General features: G+C 41.0%; 1 protein-coding gene across 4 annotated transcripts in view; it reads left to right on the top strand.

Annotated features, from left to right (window-relative positions):
- Nucleotides 1-13,671, top strand: part of lrba (LPS-responsive vesicle trafficking, beach and anchor containing) — a 179,846-nt gene that overhangs the window by 143,441 nt on the left and 22,734 nt on the right. The gene's annotated exons all lie outside the window — the stretch shown is intronic.

Raw genomic sequence — 13,671 nt, forward strand, 5'->3', positions numbered from 1 at the left:
GCAAAGCAAGTACTGCAAGTATATAAATAAAACATTTTACAATAAAATATTTACAATAAAATTGTTAAACAGTATTATGAAAAATATATAAATATAATACAAATATGTACAATACTGTGTACACCAGTATAATCTACATGCATCAATAAGGTGTTAAATTATTATTATTTATTAATTTTTTTATAATCATGATGCACATACATTTTTGAAAAATGTTATCTATGTTAATGTTAGTATCTAAGACTTGGTAACACATAAACATACATACATAGAGACTATACATATAGTCTGTCTTATATATCACAGAAGGCGGACTGACCGAAGTCCTGTCAGAGGTTTCTGCCTCTCCTTGTATTAGCTTAGCTGGAAATGCTAATTCAAAGAGACAGTGTTATTTCCTGACTGTCTCACAGTTCTTCCTGTTGCCTGAGCCTCCCGCCTCTCTGACATGCCCCGGCTCTCAGATTGCTGTGTTGACCAAGTGATCTAACATCACCTCACCTCCTATCCCTTTCCACCTCGCCATCTCTCTCGCTCTGTCCACACGCATCTGGCACATGTTTGTGTGCGTGTGATTGCAAATGTGTTTGTGTGCAGAGAAATGATTTAGTATCCTGTTTCTGATCTCCCCTTCCTGCCCACTCAGCCCAATGCCGAAATATTCTGTGTATATGTGTGTCGGATGTTGTCAGACTTGCTGTCATATTTTCATTGTAGATGTTCTCTCTTCTTCCACACACATACGCACACACCACATGCACATACAAGAGGCTGGGGAACTGAGGTAACTCTTAGGATCAGATTACCTTGCTCTGCTCTAGAAGGTCAAAAAGCACCATATAGGTTTACTGTTTCTGTTGTGTCTTGGTGGAATAGCTTGTTATTGGCACTTTTAGTCCTTCAACTTCAAATACTTGTAGATTTCATATAGTTTAGTTTATAGAGTTTTACTGATACTCAAAGGTCAGGTCGTCTTGTGAATTAAAGTTTGTTAGTAAATGACGTGTCTGGATAAACGGGCTGAAACCAATAAAGAAAATTAAGAATACACGCAATCAAACCACGAGTTGCAGTGTAATGCAAGTGAATATATCTGTGTTATTGTTGCTTTAAATTTTTTAAATGTTTCCTCTCCGTGTTTGATTTTGGATTCTTTCACAGGCCATATTCCCTTTCAGCTAAATTTTTTTTCTCTCGACTAAATAGCGGTTGTAGTTTCCTGCGTGATGTGTGCCCACAGTAGTAATGGGTGCTGATGAGGCTGGGTGTGCTCTGTGACCTGTGTAGTCTTGTGGTGGGCTCTGTTAACCAGCCTGCTGATATGACCAGGCCCCTATCATTAATCACACACTTCTCTCTCTCTGGCTGTCAGCATGCTCTAGGCCGAGGTGGATGTATTGGGGGGGGGGAAGCTTTTCATGGTGGCGGCGTGCTGTTTTGCGGTGTCCTACCGAGTCAGTGCACTGAAGCCCTCTGTTAATTTGTGTTGAAGAAGGAAAATACTTGTTGAATTGTTTTGCATCATTTTATTAAGAAACTTGGATGTATTCCTTGTAAATTTTTTTCACAATTCTACTTTGTAGCGGGTATAATTTCCATCTTTAATACTGCTCTCCTGAGTGAATTTTGTTTAAAATGCACCCACTTTAAAAACACACCTAATTTGGATAATATTATTGTATAGACTAAAGATCTGTCTAAAGGGAATATGTGAATTAATGTGCTTTGTGCTCCTGCGGCTTTTCATTGCCAGTGTAACTGCACTAGTCTCATCTACCTCTGCTCCTTCAATTTCCTCCGGTGCTTTCCTTTGTGTCCAATTTAGTGCTGCAGGGGCAATTTGGATTTATCCAAACAGTCTATACTCTTGCACAGCTGCCTGCTAGTCACTGTATTCCGGCTGATAAAATTTCAGTCTGCTGTTTCTTTCTGTACTGTTTGCAAATTGAGATATTGATCCGGCCATGCAGCCGAGCCCAGCAGGCAGGTGTAGGTGCACATAACACATAACAAGCTCAGGAGAGCAGGAGCTTTTTCAGGCTTCACCAGGGCGCTACCGACACAAATATCAGCTTCATACTCGCACAGACACAGCTGAAATGATTAGTCAATTAATCAATTAGTCAGTTGACAGAAAATTAATCTGCAACTATTCTGACAATCAATTAAGAGTTTAAGTAATTTTTCAAGCAAAACATTTCAAACATTTTCTGGTTCCAGCTTCCCAAGTGTGATGATTAGCAGCTTCTCTTTATCATACCTGATAGTAACCTGAATATCTTTAGATTTTGGGACGTTGGTTACATAAAACAAGCAATGTGAATGCATCACCTTGGGCTGTGGGAAATTATAGCTGACATTTTTCTCTATTTTCTGATATTCTATTGACAAAATGATCAGTTGAGAAAATACTCTGTAAATTAATCGGTACTGAAAATAATGAAAATTTCACCATTTTAAGAGACCCAGTCTTCCAGTGCTACAGATCATATAAAGACGGAATGGGGAAGAGGGGGTAAAGGAGGGTGGACAGGAAGAATAAAGGAGAGAATGGGCCGAGGACAAGGTAGAGGGAGGGATGTGTGGGTGGACAGGTCTCTGGTCATGACAGATAGCTGGCATTAGAGGGTGTCAGCTGGCAACTGTGGTACTGTTGGGAGAGAGATGAGCATGGTGGAGAGGAGAGAGGAAGAGTGAAGGAGTTAATGGGCTGTTTGGCTCTCTTTAGCTTGTCTACTGCTAATGGCCTCGCAACACAAGGATAGACAGCAGGAGAGAACACGCAAACACACGCAGATGCACACATGGTACAAACACACACACGCCTGCTGTCTCCACTCTGGTTATGAGCCCTAGATGATTAACAGCTAATTAGGGCCCAATCTGGAAAAGCCATTAAAAGCCTCTCACAGTAAAGGATTGCGCTGCTGTGCAAAACGGCAGCTTGTTTTTGTTGTTGGGAGTGAGAGTTGTAAAAAAGAGAAATCCAGGAGAAGATATAAACATTACATCAAACTATAGCCTGGTTTGTGTTGCTCTGCTATTGGAAGTGTCATAGTTCATCACTAGTGTTTAGTAAAAAGTATGTTTCATGGCAACAGATTAACCGAGTATGTGCCTACACATATTGTTGTTTAACCTCTGGCTTACACAAGTACACACAGTGAAGGCTCAAAGACTTGAGTTTGAAATGATGGGTTCGAGGTGCTGGAGAGTGGTTGGATTTTAGACAGACTCACTGGAGACGAAGCACCTCAGCTCCTTAAGCCTAGCATGCACCTTAGCAACACTGAAGTTCCTACAGTATACTTAAACGCTTGCTTGTAAAGGCACACTCCCTTTTCCTCGGTCCATCACACACCCACACACACATACAGGCTGAGACACTGGGGTCTTGAGGCGGCATGCCACAGAGATCAGGGGCTGCTTGTTGTTTTTACCAGGAGGTCGAAGGAGAGGTTAAGAACTTGATCCCTCCTCCACCAGATAACTACATGTCTCTGGGCACTGTCAGCCTCTCTGACATTCCACTATATATGACCACATCTCACTTCTCTGCTCTGCTAACCATTAGCACGATAGCAGGTGATGTGTGTATGGTTGTGTAATTTTGTGCACATCACTGTTTACCTTCACTGGAGATACTGATATGGAGCAGCCTAAACCACAGGTTGCTGTAGTAGCCATCTTTTAATGTGAGTAGTCTAATGGTAGACTGACTGAGCTAAACAATACAGATTTTAGAGGCTGTGATTGACACATTAAAGAACTTTGCACAATTGTCTAAATCACACTGTTTAAACACTGTCTACATGCTAATATAAACAAGAATGCAAAAAGATATATGAAATGTTTTATTAACATTTGAAATATAACACGAAGAATGAAATGCAATAGAAGAAATCTGGTTTTGGATCATTAGTTGAGCGGAATGATTCTGCATCTGTTTTGTAGAAACAAGTAACTTTTTACTCCTAACATTTGTCCAATCAATACTTAAAATGATGACCGCCCATTTTAGAATAATTTTTGTCCCAGGGAGTTGGGGGTGCAATCACCATCTAACCTATCTGAGCGCTGCAGGGCCCTTTTGCTGCTCTACGTTCACATGTTTGGTTTCTTTCAGTCATCTCTGCTCTTGTAGCGCTGCTGACAGACCTGCAAACCACACACATGGGACAGATGGGCAGCACATTACTTTTGGCCTTTTTCCCCTTATAAAGCATCTGCTCACTCAAAGCAGTGACAGAGACATCAGCTAAACTGCCCTCACAGAAGGAGAGGGAGACTTTCCTCTTGTTGAATGGGCAAACCCAACTGAGTGATGGGTCAGAAGCTGATACTGAGAAGGTTGACCACAGATCACCGCCGCGTGTGGTAAACCCTCACTGTAAGTTGACATCTCTGCTCAATGGACGTTAGACACCAAAGCTATCTGTATGAGTCTTTAAAAGCTAACCCTTTTCATTATTCTGCTGCCCAGTGCATTATTACAGAATAACTTCTTTGGGAGAGTGTTAACCTTTTGGATACTGGAACAGTAAAAGGCTGTGTCTTTATTGCAGAGATAGATATCTCTGCCGTGCTAAGAGCAACCGATGTATGTTATTTTAAGTAATTCTCTGTTGAATTATATCTTTGATATTTATTCAGAATTGAATCAAATGACTCATCAAAAATATCTCAAGATAATGTGAAACAGTTATCTCCAGTTATTGTCCTGCTGAGAGTCAACACCACACTTTATAACTCCAACCAGCTTTCGTTGGTTCTCAGACAGACACTTGGTTTGGTTTATCAGTATATTTTGGAATCCCAGTGCTCATCAAACCAGAGTTGTGGGATTGTGGGCAGCCATTTCCAGTTAACACAAGCCACTATATGCGAAACGGTCAGCAAGAGACAGTGGTGATCTGAAGTAAATACGTGACTGGTTTGGGAAGTTTGGAAATATATATAAAAAGCCTGTTAGACCTTGGTAAATTTCTCAAGAGTTTGCGGACCAGACAAGAAAATTTAATGAAATGCGCAAATGTGATTATAGTAAGATTTATTTGTAAGCTTATTAATTTGCACAGTTCACAGAGTTGGCGATCCTTTCCTGCATTTGGCAGCTGGAACTGTCGCTTTTAGCCTGAATTATTTTGGACTTCTTCGTATTTGCATTATAGTTTGCTCTTCATTTGTAAAATATGCCACTCCTGGAAACCTGGGGAAACCATGACTACGGTCGCTAGGCTTAGTGAAGCCAGACAACGAAAAGGTATCCTGGGTATGTTGAACTTGCATCGTAGTACAGGCCTCATAGTTTAGTGCTTGCTTTTGCGCTATAGCTGTGTGTGTGTGTGTATGTGTGTGTGTGTGTGTGTGTGTGTGTGTGTGTGTGTGTGTGTGTGTGTGTGTGTGTCCTCTCTTCTGCCGTCTAGTGGTCAGAAATTTCCAGGTGCAGCTTTACTTAAAGGAAGTGCTTTCTGAATGATAATTTCTGCTCTGCATTATAATGGTGATCTGCTTCATAGAGCCTCACATTTGTCCTCACAGCTGCTGTTGTTGCAATCACCACAGTGATCTCGCCTGCAGAGGCAAACATCTACGTGGCTGCTCAGTGCTAACAGACGTGTGTCATATTAATATGAGCCAAATCACCTTTACCCCCAAAGTCTCATATACTCACACTATCACCCTCTTTGAAAGTCCTTCTCTGAGGTTTGTCACTTTTATATGTTGACAGCTCTTCACACTTAGAAAAACTATGTCATCATGGCAGACACGTCCATTATCGTACCAGGTTATGATCTAGTGAGGGTATAAGGGTATTTTTTCCATCTGATAATTTTATAAATGTGATTATTGTGGCCAATGCTGAGAACATTTTAAGATTTTTTTGTGTCATCATGCAGAGTTATCCAGGGGCTCTGTATGTGAAACGTGAGGGAGAGCCGGGTACAGAAGATGAAAGGGTGTCTCACATTTTTTCCCACAAGACGCATTGCCAGACATGATAGCTCCCCAGCTCAGACCACCAGCTACACAAAGTCAAAGATCATCGCTGTTTACATTCACCTCTCATCCGCACCGCACTCTCTGATCAGACACCAGCTGGGACGCACGTAATACTGTTCCCACCAGCCTCCACATCGTATTCTCACAGGAACCCCACAGGAATTCATGTATGAGCTGAGGTAAACCACTGCAAGGACCAGTCACTAACCACTAAGATACACTTACGCACTTGTGAATGACTGAGTGAGTGAAAATCTTAACGTCGTCTGGCCCAGCGTGGCCTCATGTAACAGAACACAGTTACCATGTTAGCCTAGTGCTAATCTATTTCCCTGGTGTCTCCACTGAAAGCCTTGTTGTTGGATGGGAACTACCACGTGGGGTGGGGGGGGGTTATCTGGCTAATGTCAGGCAGCGCTCACTGTAGGAGTATTGTCATGCGTAAGGGAAGACATGTTTACTGTGTGCTCAGTGTTTTACGAGCTGTCCCCCCTTCTTCTCTGCCTCCCCCTTTTCCCTGTCCATCTCCCCCTCCTCTTCTTCGTCCTCCTCTTCAATGACGTAATGGAGGAGGCCGATGAGAGCCTGAGAAATGGGATGATCTACTGCTGCTGACATACTCACTCACTAATGTTGTCCTTCTCCCTTTTCCTGCACTCCTCCACACTCTCATTTTACTTCTGCCGACATCTACTGAGATGCTTTTTTGCAACATGCACTGTTTTACACTCCTTCACTCCAGCTCTCTATCTGTCTTTGCCTCCAAAACTCCTGGACTTCAGATGGACAACAGTTGTCTTTGCCCTCTGCCCCATCCCATGCTAATGTGGCCACTCAAGCATGAACAAAAATATATATTTTTTAAATTTTCAAGTTGACACCGAGACATACAATCACAGGCACAGATAATGTATAACTTTAAAGAGAGCTGTGCAATATGGTTGAAATGTTATATAGGATTTTGTTAGCAAGGATGTCTGTAACTATGCTAGTGGCTTGAGGGATGGCAATGTCAATCAGTCCGCCACATTGGTCCAGACGGAAATATCTTGACAGCTATTACGGATTCCATAAATTTAGTGCAGACATGTGTGTCCTCCATACAATAAACTATAATAACTTTGTTTATCCCTTAACTTTTCATCTTGTGCCACCATCTGGTAAAAATGTGTATACCACTGTGGTTTAGGAACAAATTTCTGCAAACTAATGACTTTACCTCAGCCTCAGCTGCACTTTGTGCTTAGTGCTAATTAGCACACATTAGCATGGTAGCCCACTGAAGGAAGACTGTGATGATGATAAACATTGTACCTTCTAAAAAGGTTTAGCATGCTGATGTTAGCATTTAGCTCAAAGCATCACTGTGCCTTGTCTAGCCTCACAGAGCCACTATGGTAATTTTTAATTTGAACAGGATTTTTTAGAAGCATTAAATTGTCAGTTATTATTATGATTTAATTCTGAAATTCGCATAATGATAATATTGAATTGTGGTCTAGCCTTTTCAGAGATCATACACACACACACACACACACACACACACACACACACACACTCTCTAACAAGCTGAAGCTCCACATAACCCAACACCCTAATAACCTCTCCTAGAAGGCTAACTACACTCAAGCTGATCAGTTGAGTCATTCATCCTAATCATCTCCACTCTGCGTTGAAAGCCTCCACACCTTCAGAAGGGTGGAGAGACCGTTCAGTCCTCCAGCTAACTCTGTAATCATCTGAGACAACAATGCTCCTCTCAACAGCTATCCAAATATCCCCTCGTTCAGCAGGCTCCTCTGTGGTCCTGTGTTTAATCAGCTCTGACTGTTGACTTAGCTTTTGCTCCTATTGTGGATGTGTCTTATGGCACTGGCGATGTATTTGCTAGCTTGTTAGCCTTTTCGGAGTACAAGTGGACAGATGGTTAGATTCTCTTCAGGTGCTTGTTAACAGTTGTTGAGATAAGATTAGACACTTATGAGTTTTTTTTGTTGTTGTTTTCACTTGTTTCTTGTCAGTTGAAATATTTTATTCCAAATATTTTTAAGAAAACTTTTTAACACTTAAAATTATTTCAACATTTCTAACCTCTCATTTACACTTTTATAGATTATTATGTTATGCCGTATCATACTGTTTTCATTATTCATTATTCTGCATTAACTAAAAACTAAAAGGAGAAGACAACAGCTACAGTATCATTGCCTTCTGACTTTTGAGTCACTGCCATTTGCTTCACCCATTTACCTCTCACTCAGTATTGTTTACTCCATTGTCTGTGCTGTAAATTGGACCACTTAGTGCATTCTCACAGTCTACACCATGCCATTTGTCTGCCTAAGACAAAAATCCACCATGACATGTTTGTTTTGGGGAGATACTTTCCCAATCACTGCTCATTCTGCTTCTTTTCACCCCATAACATGATATTGTTGCTTTTCAAGTGGGCGAGGGATAATAAGGAAGATGGGAGGAGAGAGTGGGAGAGCGTTGAGGTTAGAGTTTCAGGTTCCACTTGCCAGCGAGTGCCTCCGTTGACCCATAGCCAGAACTCTCACGGTTGTGACCTATCTAATTAGTGGAGCAGGAAGGGGGAGGGGGACTGAAGTAACACACAACCCATCTGGGGTTCTCTTGGTGTGTGTGTGTGAATATGAGAATAAAGGAAATGGTTTGTTAGCTGCGTGGCTGCTCTAAGGCTCTCATTCCTTACGTCACCCATTGCTTTTTTCTTTTTCCTCTTCCACGTTTGGGGCCCCCTCTCTCCTGGCTGGCTACAGGCTTCCTCTGCCTGCTTCAAAATGACACTCGGCTTCTCATTTACAGCGAGCTAATAAGCCCTTTAATCAGAGTGCTTGTCAACCTCAGGGCAAGCAACTCCAGAGGAGCTGATCCAAAGGATCAGATGACTAGAAGAAAGAACAGGAGGGAAAAAAAGGAGTAGCACTAAGAGTGAGAGAATATGTAAGAGGGAAAATAAAAGGGGGCTGTTGAACTTGGAGGAAGAATAGAGTCAAAACAAAAGGGACGATAATAGACCGGCTTCTGCTGAGGATGATGATGTTTGGTGTACTTGGAAACATGCACATCTAATGGGATTTAATAATCTGATCAAATAAATTGCACAATTAGAATATAATAAGACTAAACAAACCTTGATTTAACTGCTGCTTCAGAATCATTTTGTTCAACATGTGTGATGTTTCACTGCCACACATGCTGAACGTGGTTTTCAGGATGTTTTGATCAGCTAGTTCTTAAACAGTCGTTTTACTATATACAGACCTGACAAGTGTTTGCTTTATTCATCCGTAATCGATGCAAAAGAAAACAGCCTGCCGCTGACAACACTCTACATACAACATGTGCATTCGATTACACGTCCACACCGTCAGTGACACACACACACAGGCACATACACATGCACGGACGCTCGCATCACCGTTTGCATGCAAATGATTGGATTGATTTGTTAAGTGACATTTTAACTTCCTTACAGACAGCTCTCCATAAGTCCTTAAAAAGGTTTTTTAGGGCCAGTGAGGGTTTGAGGAAAGTGTTCAGTGTCACCTCGTTAAGGCCGAAGTGAAATCCAGCTCAATCCAGACCATAAAGCTAACCGCAAACCACAGCGAGGCACACAAACGGCAGTGATAGGCCCCGCGCAGCCCTGCAGACCTGTGGCATGGACACACACTTCTACTTTTGAGCAGAAAAAGAACATCACTAAAGCTGAGGTGAAAAGAAAAAGGGTTAAAAGCAAAACACACCCGCTTGCAAACAGCAAAAGCTTTCCAAGGTGAGGCTGAAGACTCGCCAGTGAGTCGAGATCAGACATTTTAGCTTTTTTCTCCTGAGGACTCAGGGTAAGCCTTGTTTAATGTCCTCCAGCTGGTTAATTGCAATCACTCAGTCTCCAGTTTGATGTCTGAAATACGGATAGCATGTTTTTAAGTCCTCAGTCTAGAATATATCTCTCTTTAAAGAGTAACATATTGACAGACACATAGTCAAACTGTCATTCTTTCTGAATGTTTTTGTGTGTGTGTGTGTTTTTTTTTCACACTCCATCCACGGATGTTTCAGAGAGGAGGAGAACATTAAAGTAATCTGAAACTTGCACACAGACAAGTCGAATTCATTATGATACATTTTCATTAGAATTCACATCACAGCCCGGAAAACTGGCGTGCAGGCAAAATAAGCATGAAATTCAGAAAGAGAAAATAATGATATACATTTGAAAACTTGGTAGCTTTGATGGGGGGAAAAAAAAGCTGATTACCGTAAATGATTGCATTTTTCTACATAGGAGAATATTCCAAATTATTGTTGCCATTGGAGACAAGTCACAGAACACAACAAAGGGGGACCCCCTCCCCATGCTTCAAAGGTGTACTTTGTCAAATCTGCAACAATAGAAATGCGGGATTCCAGTGACTTCTACCCCCTATCAGCATTTACATAAAGGCATGCTAAATTATTCATTAATTATCAGAGAGTCCCCTGTGGACGGGGATGACACACACACTGGCTGCTAATTGGCCCATCAATAATCCTGCCTGGTTCTCCTGAAGTGGCACCAGATCCCACCTCAGGAATCTGCTATCTGCCCCAACCTTCTGCTCAACCATTTCCACAGTGTGGCACTACATGAGGAGACATTTCCACACCTGCTCACATGGTTGATGGGTTATCAGAACGCACCCAACAAGTAGCCTGAATTTCTCACATGCAGTCTTCTTGGTAAAAGAAAATTTGATCTCACTGCTGATTTTATCGCAGGTTCCTGTTGTTGAGATTATATTAGTATGCTGTTGTCTGTATTTGTTCACAAACATTAATTTACAAGATGAGGCTGGTTTATTCTATAATTTTGTGACCATGAAAAGAGTAAAAGCATAAGTATGTTTGTCTCTGAGTACTTCTAACTTCCGTTTCCTGTCAGTAGCACTCGGCCTCAGTGCCTGGTTGTTCACACTGAAGATCTTTTCTTCATCTTCTCAAATATGCAATTTTGTTTAAAGAACTGATAAATAGTTTCCCAAGGCCGCTGGGCATTGTAGTGTTTAGCACACAGGACTCAAATAGGAGTAAACTGTAGGACTGTTATCTGCTTCAAAATTGTTACATTGATATTCACAGCAGCAACAGTAACTAAATAAACTACACTTCCTCATAATGAAGGAGCCAGTGGATCAGTATGGCACATTGATTTGTTTTTAATAGGTTTTTTTTTTTTTTTTTTTTTGATGGAGCTGGAGGTGTATGACATAGAGGAATAAGCTATATAAGTACAATAGAATCAGTTTCATTTCACTATTTTGTATGTGATTTTGTTGATATCGTGAAAATTATAAAACACCGTTAGAGTTGTTTTTTTTGTTCTTGTGCAAGCAGTTATTTTCTTTAGACAACTCGACTTCCAGAATGTTTCTATAATGAGTGAACTTCTGATATGAAGCCCCTGGTTTAGACTAAGGGTGAGAATAAAGCTGTCGTTTTATTACATCCTAATCTAACTGTTGTCACAGTGGCGACATTCTGCTGCTTTTTTGAAAGAGCTTTGAAGAGACATGATCAAGGCATTTCGCTGTATCTCCGTAGGCAGAGGAAGATATTCTTTTGAATCTCTGAGATTTAGTCCACTGAGGTTAAATTCCTAAACCTAGACTTCAGTCACAAAGTACTGCTGAGCCTTTTGTCAGACAGATGGAGATAGACCAAACAAATATAACGATGCACAGCTATATACGCCGTCTTCTACTGTGTTGCAGATTGGATTGTAAATGGATGAAATTGCCCTTTTGCCCATCTGTCTACACTCAGTAACCCATAACAACAAGGAGAGAACATGGTTTTAAATTTTTTTTTTTTTTTTTTTTTTTTTTTTTTTACAAGTTTAATAAAAATCTAAAACGATACTACTTCCAGTGCCAACGCAGCACACTCATATGCATGCTCACATATTCCATCTCCCTCCCTCTTCAAATGGTACATGCAAGTGATTTCCATAAAGGCGGGCCTCTGGAGAGGGAGCTGCAATAACATGGCTGTCTTTGTTTCCCCATGCTGATTGACAGTAGATTGCAGTGCACATTAAATGCCCATCAGACCCAGCTTTAGTTTTAGAAACAGGGGAGCAGGGCCTGTCAAAGGTCAATCCTAGCGCATAATGAACTGATCTCTCTCTCTCTCACACACACACACACACACACACACACACACACACACACACACACACACACACTTCAACCCCAGTCTGCCCGCTATTAAAGTGAGTTTGAATAAAGAGGGTTTCCGTGGCTTATAATGTAACATTAATAAAAAGGATTGCCCTGTGACACAAGCCTTTAAACACACTAACATACTGTGAACATACTGATGCCAGAGGAACAGACAGACATGGAGTCTAGACTGTCTTACACTCTAGGGGTGTTCTGTTTTACTTTAATACTAACTGTTAGTTTTCCTTTGTTTTAGCATTTCCCCCTAGTTCAGCCCTAAACAGAAAATGTTGTGAAGTGAGTCACATGAAGTGGAGGAGAACAGACAAATCTCTCTCCATCTGCTAATTTTGCAGAGTCTACAGCTCTCAGAACAGTGCTTGCATCTAAGTGGGGCATTGCTCAAAATACCAGTGTGTGTAATAACCATAAACCTACAGTACACATGGATTAGCTTTACATTCATGACAAGAAAGCTTTACACCAGACTGTCCTTTAAATATCACGCCTGGGGAATGCTTGAATGATTGTTAATTATGCCATTACTGTACCTATGACACCATAGCTACTTGCTGTGATACCTGCTTTTGAGAAATATCAACACAACTTGAGTTAACAGAAGAGAAAACTCACATTTAAAATGTTGCTTAAATACAAACAATTGTACAAAAACTTTGTCTAATTAGATCTCAATAAAGATGGCAAATGCAAAGTTTATAAGTAAAGAAGATTATGAATGCCAGGAGGCTGAGAGACTCCATGATGACAGGTGTGCATCACATAAACATCACAAAGGAATTCAAGAGGTACACACAGTAATAAAACCTCCATCAAAAAGAGTGGTAGTACAGAGACAATAACACATCAAGTACACTGCATCCTTCTACATAGTGCTGTATGGTTGGTAACAAAATGTCCTGATGTGTGATACTCAGCCATAAATAATGGTGTTCTTGCATGTTTCTACACACTGAACCTGAAAACTTCTAAAATCTTTGTCTCCAGGATTTTTTCCCCCTCTAGGAATCCACTGATTCCCACTCCTGTACGATCCACACAGGATTTTTGCTGCAAAGCTTTTCATCAGTTCAGATAATGGAATTTGTGACAGCATAAAAAATTCAGTCAGTGCTCAAGTTGCAGTGAAAACATCATCATCCCGCACACAGTCTCCTCTTTATACCCGTGCTCTCCCCCCCGATTGAAAGTTGTAATTAAGAGAAAGGGGAGGAATCCGATGCAGAATGAGCTGTCAGAAAGTCACATTTAAATGAGGGATGCGCTAGTCTCTGCAGTAAAAATTTAAATTATATAAATTGCCATTTAAGTGTAGCACAGGCTAATGTTTTGTCACAAATTAATGTGACACAAGGCAGCAATGACAATCAAGGGCTGCCTCATTCTAATTTGGTCGTGTTTAGAGGGCTTTTGTGAGCCG

This window comes from Seriola lalandi, unplaced genomic scaffold, assembly GCF_002814215.2.
Source record: "Seriola lalandi dorsalis isolate HSWRI2012SDOR001 ecotype SW California unplaced genomic scaffold, Sedor1 jcf7180002054301, whole genome shotgun sequence".
In the NCBI taxonomy this organism is placed as follows: Eukaryota; Metazoa; Chordata; class Actinopteri; order Carangiformes; family Carangidae; genus Seriola; species Seriola lalandi.